We start from the raw sequence: 9265 nt of genomic DNA on the forward strand, positions 1-9265 counted from the left end.
TACTCCAGTCTCTAATGCGTTCTTCAAGGTACTGAACAGTTTTCCCAATAACGTCCCTTTGGCTGCAGCCGGTCAGATTTAGTTTCCGCTGTTTGCAACAGAAGAGCCTTACACCAAATAGAACTTCACCTGTTGCTTTAACCTGCAGAGCCACTGGGAACACTGCCAGCAGGTAGAAAGATGGGTGGAGACATGGTGATTAGGAATGGGAGGGAGGAATTGCTGGAGAGGGGTGCTGGAAGATGAGGAAGAGCAGTGGATAGTGCCCAGGTACACTATGCCAGCATCAAGAAGGCCCAGCAGCAAGACTGGGAAGTAGTTATTATGTCAAGCCTCATGCTGGTATATTTCAGTCCCCGAGAGTGGAGATGGGCAGGTAATGGCTGCGACTGACAAAATAACCTAGAAAGCTGAGAAGCCGTGAGTGGAACATTTGCAAGGGCCGAGGACTTGTTCTTCTCTCAGTAAAACCCAAAGCTGCCTCAGGAAAGATCCTTTAGGGAATCCTTGCAATGAATCAGAAAAGTATTTGCAGGACAATCTTGACAATGTTGGTGTGTATTCATTCATTCATTCCACTTGCATTTTTTAACAGTTATTTATTTATTCCCTTTTGTTGCCCTTGTTGTTTTTTATTGTTGTAGTTATTGTTGTTGTTATTGATGTCGTTGTTGTTGGATAGGACAGAGAGAAATGGAGAAAGGAGGGGAAGACAGGGGGAGAGAAAGAGACACCTGCAGACCTGCTTCACCGCCTGTGAAGCCACTCCCCTGCAGGTGGGAAGCCGGGGGCTTGAACCAGGATCCTTGAGCTGATCCTTGCACTTTGGGCCACATGCGCTTAACCTGCTGCGCTACCGCCCGACTCCCTTCACTTGCATTTATTAAGCAACCAGTTAAACTGATGTCTGAGGTCTCAGGATAAACACTATCTCTGCCCATCTGCTTTCTTTTCTTTTCTTTTCTTTTCTTTTCTTTTTGCCTCTAGGGTTATTGATGGGGTTTGGTGCCTGCACCATGCATCCACTTCTTCTGGAGGCTATTTTTTCCCATTTTGTTGCCCTGTTGTTTATCATTGTTGTTATTATTATTATTGTTGGTGTTATTACTGTCGTTGTTGGATAGGACAGGGAGAAATTGAGAGAGGAGGGGACGACAGAGAGGGGACGACAGGAGGGGACGACAGAGATTAATAGTCTACCTGTTATGTATGTATGTTTATGCCATCCTCCTGTCTCTATGCATCAGAAGCCGTGGTTCATAGAAAGACAAGACACCTGCAGACCTGCTTCACCACTTGTGAGGCGACTCCCCTGCAGGTGGGGAGCCGGTGGCTTGAACCAGGATCCTTACATCAGTCTTTGTGCTTCATGCCACCTGCGCTTAACCCGCTGCACTATGGCCCAACCCCCTCCCCCATCTGCTTTATAATTCAAGAAGGAAGAAGGACAAGGAAAGAGACATAACTCTAAGGAGGTGGAGGGGAGGGAGACAGGGAAGGAAGGAAGAAGAGATTAAGTTAATGGTTCACACAAGAGCTCATGGGATGGAACACCCACCTTTACCTGCTGCTGGAGAAGGAAAGTCAAGGAGGGTGACAGAGTTCTCTCATGTGAGCAGACCCATGTCAGGCCTTAGCAGGAAGGAATGGAGCAGGGGTATCTGACTTGCGCTTTACTCTGGCTTCCAAAGGCCTGAAGCTTATTGCCCAGGTCTTTAGAGGGATGCACAATATTCTCTAGTTCCTTACTACCGAAGTCTGGTCCAAGACCAGCAGCTTCAGCCTCTCCTCAAAGCCTGAAAGTGACAGAGCTCCAGGTCCCACTCTTTATCCACTGGGCCACAGCCTACATTTAACAAGGTTCCCGGGTAATGCATAAGAATGTGGATACTAGAAACACTAGTCTACTTAAACCCTTAGGTGAAGTACTGCAAAATCCACTTAAGGGTAGGTTATTTGGATTGGCCTGTATTAGGAGCCGAGCCACCAGCCAGGAAGTGTGTGTGTAACCAGTGTCCTGCTTGGTGGAGAATGTAGCACAGGGAGTGGTGCAGAACAAAGAGGTCCAGTCCAGACAACTTCCTGCAGCTGCATGTACACAGAATTATGTTATATTATAAAAGGTACAAGGTAAAGGAAATTCTGAAACACCAACAAGGAAAAGATAACTTTTATAATATGAATTAAATAAAGGAAAAATGGGTGAAGAATACGAACGTGGAGTTTATAGAAACATAACCTCAAAGAGCTACACCTCGTGTTGAGGAGATGCCGCAGATGATCAGTAATCAGAGAGAAGCACAAGCACCCAGCAGCACACCGGGAGATACTGTTAACCTGGAGACCTGGGAGAGCCAGGCAGAGGGAGTAGGGGCAGGAGCTGGGAGGCTACAGAAAACTGCCTGCCGCAGAGTGACAGGGGACAGCCACTCTCAGGAAACTCACATCCCCCCCCCCCCCCCCCCCCCCCCCCCCCGCGCTTCTCCCCAGGCTCTCACATTCCAGTGTCAGGACTAGAGGGGGCTGCAAGGTTCTCTGTGGAGGGGTGTCCATGCATCCTGGGGGAGTAGGGGTGCTTCACTATGGCACCCTCTCTGGGGTCACAGCCCAGAGAGCCATGCAGAATTTGGAACAAGGATCAGGCACAGCCAGTGACTGACCCTGTGGGCCTTCCAGAGTGCTTGGTGAGCATAGTGGAAAACCAGTCTGGCAACCCAAATGAAGCTCATTTTTAACATAGGGCTGGTAAACAGCAAAAAGAGGTACTTTCGTGAAAGGACAAATGAGAAGGGAATAAAATGAAAAGAATAAATAGTAAAGTAATAAAGGACAAATAAAATAATTAGCATAAAGGGAAAAAATTTATTTAAAAAACTAGCCAGGATAAAGTGACTCAAAATGAGGACACTCAGCTCGACCCTCCTTACCTAAGCCCTCAGGTACACCAGTGAGCATATGAATAAGTAGCTCTAGGTGTCTACAGCCACTTCCTGTGCCCTTTGGGGCTCATTCCTCTGACAGCAGTATCTGCCTCCTGGTGCCTGGGTACAGGTCCCCAGATGAGTCGCCCAAAGCTGCTATGTCCTTCTCTGTCTTCTCTCTTCCATCTGCACACTGCTGTCCCATGCAGAAAGATGCATTTTGTCTCAGTCTCATTAGGGAAATGAGCTCACACACAGACTGCTGACTCCACTGTGGACCTGCCCCATCCTCTCTAACTCAGGGCTCTAAGATTATCATGTTTTCATCTTTTGTTTTCATACCTATTTATTTGATTGGATAGGGACAGAGACAAATTGAGAAGGGGAGAAAGAGAAGGAGAAAGAAAGACACCTGCAACACTACTTCACTGCTTGTGGAGGAGTTGCACCCCTGCATGTGAGGGCCAGGAGCTTGAACCCTGCTCCATGTGCACTGTAACGTGTACTCTACCCGCAGCACCACTGAGGCAGTCCCACATTCTGGGCCTGAATCCGTGGGTTTGGACCAGAGAAGTGGAGCTTCACTGAAACCCCTTTCCTTCCCTGCTAAGCTAGCAGGCGGAGGGAGTCTCAGCATTGCTGTTGACTCTGTCCACAAACGGTAAGCCTAGGCCGGGGGGATGGATCCACCTGCCAACGCCCATGTCCAGTGGAGAAGCAATTACAGAAGCCAGACCTCCCATCTTCTGCTCCCCATAAAGATCTTTGGTCCAGACTCCCAGAAGAGTAAAGAATAGGGAAGCTTCCAATGGAGGGGATGGGATATGGAGCTCTGCTGGTGGGAACTGTGTGGAATTGTGCCCATCTTATCCCACAGTCTTATAGATCATTATTAAATCACTAATAAAATTAAAATAAAAAATAATTTTGATCCATACACCCAGAGGGATGAACGACAGGGGAAGTAAACCAAAGGGCTCTGTACCCCCACTCCACCAGGACTGTTTGTCACCAGAAATCTTGTTTGTATACTATCAATGAAAAGGAAGAAAATCTGGAAACACCAGAGGAAGCCAGGCGTGGCTTTGCTGATCTGAGAGAGAAGAGGAAAAAAGGAAAGACACTAGGAAGCAGTAGTAGGTGTAGGGGTGACTTAGAAAGGAATTGAAAGTAGGACCATTGAAAAATGGGGGAAAGATAGATAGATAGATAGACAGACAGACAGACAGACAGACAGACAATCAGCCCGTATCAGTGACCTTGGGAAAACTACTGCAATTTCCAGTGAAGGGGATGGGATACAGAACTCTGGTGGTGGGAACTATATGGAATTATACCCTTAGTACCTTACAATTTTGTAAATCAATATTAAGTCACTAACAAAAAAAAGAATAAGTAAATAAATAAATGAAAGAGTCAACCTAGTTCCCTAGATCCCCACCCTCCAGCAATAAGGACAGGACCATATGTGAACTGTGTCTCACTCCCCAGGTGTGATGTGTAATTTCCAGGTTGAAATAATTTGTCTTTATCTTTCCAAAGTTTCCTAGGGCTCATTACTGAAGAGCATTTTGCAATCCTAACAAGAGCCACAAGTACCATTTCAACCACAGTGCTGGTGATTGGCAGGCAGAGACCAGCACAGAAGTAGGTGAAATCTCAAATCACTAGGCCAAAGAGGGACGACTGCTTAGTGGTTAGGAAAAAAATAACATTCAGTCCACACTGAAGAAAAATTCCAGATGGACCTAGATGTGAAAAGGTAAAAAGAAAACCACGCAGTTATTAAGACACCACTGGTATCAATGAGTTCTCAGCTCCCCCTCAACTCTCAAATGTGGGGATTTCACAACTCTCCAGCAAAGTAACTGAAGACAGCGTCCTGCTAGTAACAAATACCCCTGATTCATCTACCTGTGTAGCAGGAGACAACACTGTAATGCACACAATGAATCAGAGCCGTATTGGTGGTGGAGAGAGGCAGCACTCCTCCCTGTGGGCATGCAGTGGGACTACATTTCCCAGACGCCTTTGCAGCTCAGGAGGCTCCCACAGCTGAGAAGAGAAATGATAGGTCCAGCCACCAAGCTTGATCTACAAAATCTTTCTCGTTTTCTCTCTCCCCTGTCTGCCAGATAAAGAGTAAAGGAAGATAGCCAGGAGTCACGCTATGGAAGGGCCTGGGTTCCCGAAACCACATGACACAGAAACCCCCCCACTGCCATGTGGAGTGAATACAGTATCATTGGGATAAGCCTCCACTGTCTGAGTTTTGTAACAGCACCTAGTATTACTTGCTTTGACTGTTATGATATCTGACAGCTTCTATCCCACTTTCAGGATTTTAAACTCTTTCAGTATCTTTAAATCTTATAATTCTTTCTTCCTTCAATGTATGTGACCTGTCAGCACAAGTGCACACAAATTGGAAGCTGAAGAGGTAGATTTGTAATATTTGTACCAACCTACATCTAGGCTACTGATCCTCAGTGCCTCAGACACAGCAGAGAGAAGGAGATGGAGAGACTGGGCAGGTGTCGAAAGTCAAGCTATGCCGAGAGAGGCTAACCCCCCCCAAAGCAGACCGTAAGACTCGTTAACTTCTTAAACTACCTTCTGAAGGAGGACTTGGGGACCCCCTGAGGACAACTGGAACTTCCGAAGGAGGACTTGGGGACCCCTCTGAGGACAACTGGAACTTCCGAAGGAGGACTTGGGGACCCCTCTGAGGACAACTGGAACTTCTGAAGGAGGACTTGGGGACCCCTCTGAGGACAGTCGGAACTTCCGAAGGTGGACTTGGGGACCCCTCTGAGGACAGTCGGAACTTCCGAAGGTGGACTTGGGGACCCCTCTGAGGACAGTCGGAACTTCCGAAGGTGGACTTGGAGACCCCTAATCGGAACTTCTGAAGGTGGACTTGGGGACCCCTCTGAGGACAGTCGGAACTTCCGAAGGAGGACTTGGGGACCCCTGAGGACAGTCGGAACTTCTGAAGGAGGACTTGGGGACCCCTCTGAGGACAATCGGAACTTCTGAAGGAGGACTTGGGGACCCCTCTGAGGACAATTGGAACTTGCTGGGTGGGCAGCGTGAAGTGGCTACACAAAACTGACTTCCCAACTCCCCAAGGCCAGAAAGCAGGTTCAGAGTTCGTGGGGCTAGAGAGGGCTGGGGGTTCAGAAAAGGGGGAGAAGAAGGCAAAGAGGAGAGCCCCCAAATGCCTCTGTAACACAGTGGGGAGATCGACATGATGAGACAGCGGGTCTGCTCCAGAAAGGTAGCCTCACAGAGATGCCGCCTCCTGCCCACAGTGCCCACGATGCCCACTCAGTGTGTGGGTGGGGCAGAGCCACCGCTGAATGGTCCCTGCTTCTTCTTCCAGCGTTTGCCCTTCTTCCGTAGCCAGTCAACAGGTCAGGGTGAAAGCTGTCAGGAGCTGCTTGTTGCTGGCTTTGAAAGTGACTGGGATCCATGTGGATTCCGTTGGCTAGGAAGGATCCCTGATCTTGGAGAGCACTACTGACATGGGGTTGTCTTCCAAGCCCCAGACATGTCATCTTTGTGCCCAGAGCATAAAGGATTCATGGGTGTGACTGTGATACAGGAATTGTTGGAGACACTAGAAGGGAGGACATGATGGTAGAGGATATTTGAAACCGATTGCTTTTAAGGTCCCAAGACAGCATCAAGAAAAAGTGTTTTAGACTTTTCTTTTCACCCTTTAACAGAGATGATCAGGGGAACACACAGATCCGTGTTCTCCATGACAAAGTGTTATTGACCTGAGAAGCCTGGCAGAGTCTAGTCTGAGCCCTGCAGTCCCCAGACTTGTTCCCTCCTCTCTTACTCTGCCACTGTGTCAAGATGTCCAGCCACCTTCCAGTAACTGGGACACACTTTGCTGGGTTCTGGCCCAAGGCCTCTGTTCTTTTGAAGCCCTCAACCTAGGAGCCCTTTCTCCATCCTTAGCCTGGCACCCTTCCTCGCTTCCTCTAGTTTCTGCTCCACCATCAGTTCCACAGAGAGGGACGCCCTGACCACCTTGACCAAATAGCTCCTTGGTGCTCTGTCATTTGCTTGCGCTTCATAACACGCCATGACACGCAATACTAAAATCCTATTATTTGCACAGGTTCTTATTCCTTGTCCTTATATCTATGCTTATTGTTTGCTTTTTATTGTCTGGAATGGCAACACCAATATGGCAGCCACTACCACAGACGGGAGCACTGGAGATACGGCTAATAGGAACTGGGGTGTGCTGCTACAGTCAGAACAGATTTGTTCTGTTCTGCAATAAACCAGTGCCTGGGGGAAGTCGACTGTTGCCCTCCCTCCTGCTTATCACTACAGGAGACATGGACAGTGGGCAGACGCCATCATCTCTCCAGGTGCCTATGAAGTGCAGGAGAGGGGTTACACATGCATGATTCTATTGCTCCTCAACCAACTCATTTATCCATTTTTCACATCAGAGATGGAAAGAGGAAGAGAGATGCCCCAGCACTGCTCCCACCATCCATCAGGAGCCCCCCCTCCCCACCCCCATGCTGTCATGGTGCTTCCCTGTGGTTCTGGGGCTCAGGCCTGGGTCACTGAGCGTGGTAAGACACACACTCTCCTCGGCCCCAGGGACACATTTATTTTTAAAGTCAGAACATTAAAGTGCATTTGCGCTTGTCCATGCACAGACAGTATTAACTTTCCTAAATTTAGATAGCTCAGAGTATCAGATGATTAAAGTTTATAGATGCTGATCAGAAGTCTGTCAGAAATCACTGCATTTCTGATGGAACTGATGATGTTGTTTCTCTCTTACCGGGATGGGACTCTGTAACAGGGTATCAAAATTGGGGCCACACTTCTGAGCAGGAGCAGTTCCCTCAGAGTAAAACCTGTCAGCCTGTCCTCAGGTTCCATTCCTGACTTTAATTACATACCAAACTCACTGCCTAACCTTCACTGGGACCCTTTGGTTCACAGACACTTAATACTGGACAGTAAAGGCAGGGCAGAGGGATAGCTCAGCCAGTAGAGTGCAGGGCCTGGGCTCGAGGCACCACGTAAGACTGCCATGGAACCGGGATCCTTCACGATGGTGGAGCAGTGCTGTGCTATCTCCTTCTGTATGTCTATTATTATTATTATATTATTGGATAGATACAGAAATTGAGAGGGAAAATGGAGAGTGAGAGACAAAGAGAGACATCTGCAGCACTGCTCCACAGATCATAAAACTTCCCCCCTGAAGGTGGGGACTAGGGGTCTGAAATCAGGCCCTTGCTCACTGCAATGCATGTGCTCAGCCAGGCGCACCACCACCCAGCCCCCCATGCGCCTTTTGTGCGTGCATTTCCCCCTTCTCTCATGCTTGTATTCTCCCCCCACCCCTTCTCTCATACTTGGGTATGATGGAAGCCTAAAAATTGTATTTCTAGAAAGGCAAACAAAATCAATTTTATTTTACTTTTTTATTTCTTTATTGGGGAATTAATGTTTTACATTCAACAGTAAATACAATAGTTTGTACATGCATAACATTCCCCAGTTTCCCATTTAACAATACAACCCCCACTATGTCATTCATCATCCTTCATGGACCTGTATTCTCCCCACCCACCCACCCCAGAGTCTTTTACTTTGGTGCGATATGCCAATTCCATTTCAGGTTCGACTTGTGTTTTCTTTTCTGATCTTGTTTTTCAGCTTCTGCCCGAGAGTGAGATCATCCCATATCCATCCTTCTGTTTCTGATTTATTTCACTTAACATGAATTTTTCATGGTCCATCCAAGATCGGCTGAAAACGGTGAAGTCACCATTTTTTACAGCTGAGTAGTATTCCATTGTGTATATAGACCACAACGTGCTCAGCCACTCATCTGTTGTTGAGATACCTGGGTTGTGGTCCGGGAGGTGGCTCAGTGGGTAAAGCACTGGATTCTTAACCGTGAGATACCTATGTTGCTTCCAGGTTTTGGCTATTACAAATTGTGCTGCCAAGAACATATGTGTACACAGATCTTTTTGGATGGATGTGTTGGGTTCCTTAGGATATATCCCCAGGAGAGGAATTGCAGGGTCATAGGGTAGGTCCATTTCTAGCCTTCTGAGAGTTCTCCAGACTGTTCTCCACAGAGGTTGGACCAACTGACATTCCCACCAGCAGTACAGGAGGGTTCCTTTGACCCCACACCCTCTCCAGCATTTGCTGCTGTTACCTTTTCTGATGTATGGCATTCTCACAGGAGTGAAATGGTCTCTCACTGTTGTCTTTATTTGCATTTCTCTGACAATCAGAGACTTGGAGCATTCTGTCATGTGTACAAAATCAATTTTAAT

Source organism: Erinaceus europaeus, chromosome 21, assembly GCF_950295315.1.
Source record: "Erinaceus europaeus chromosome 21, mEriEur2.1, whole genome shotgun sequence".
Lineage (NCBI taxonomy): Eukaryota > Metazoa > Chordata > Mammalia > Eulipotyphla > Erinaceidae > Erinaceus > Erinaceus europaeus.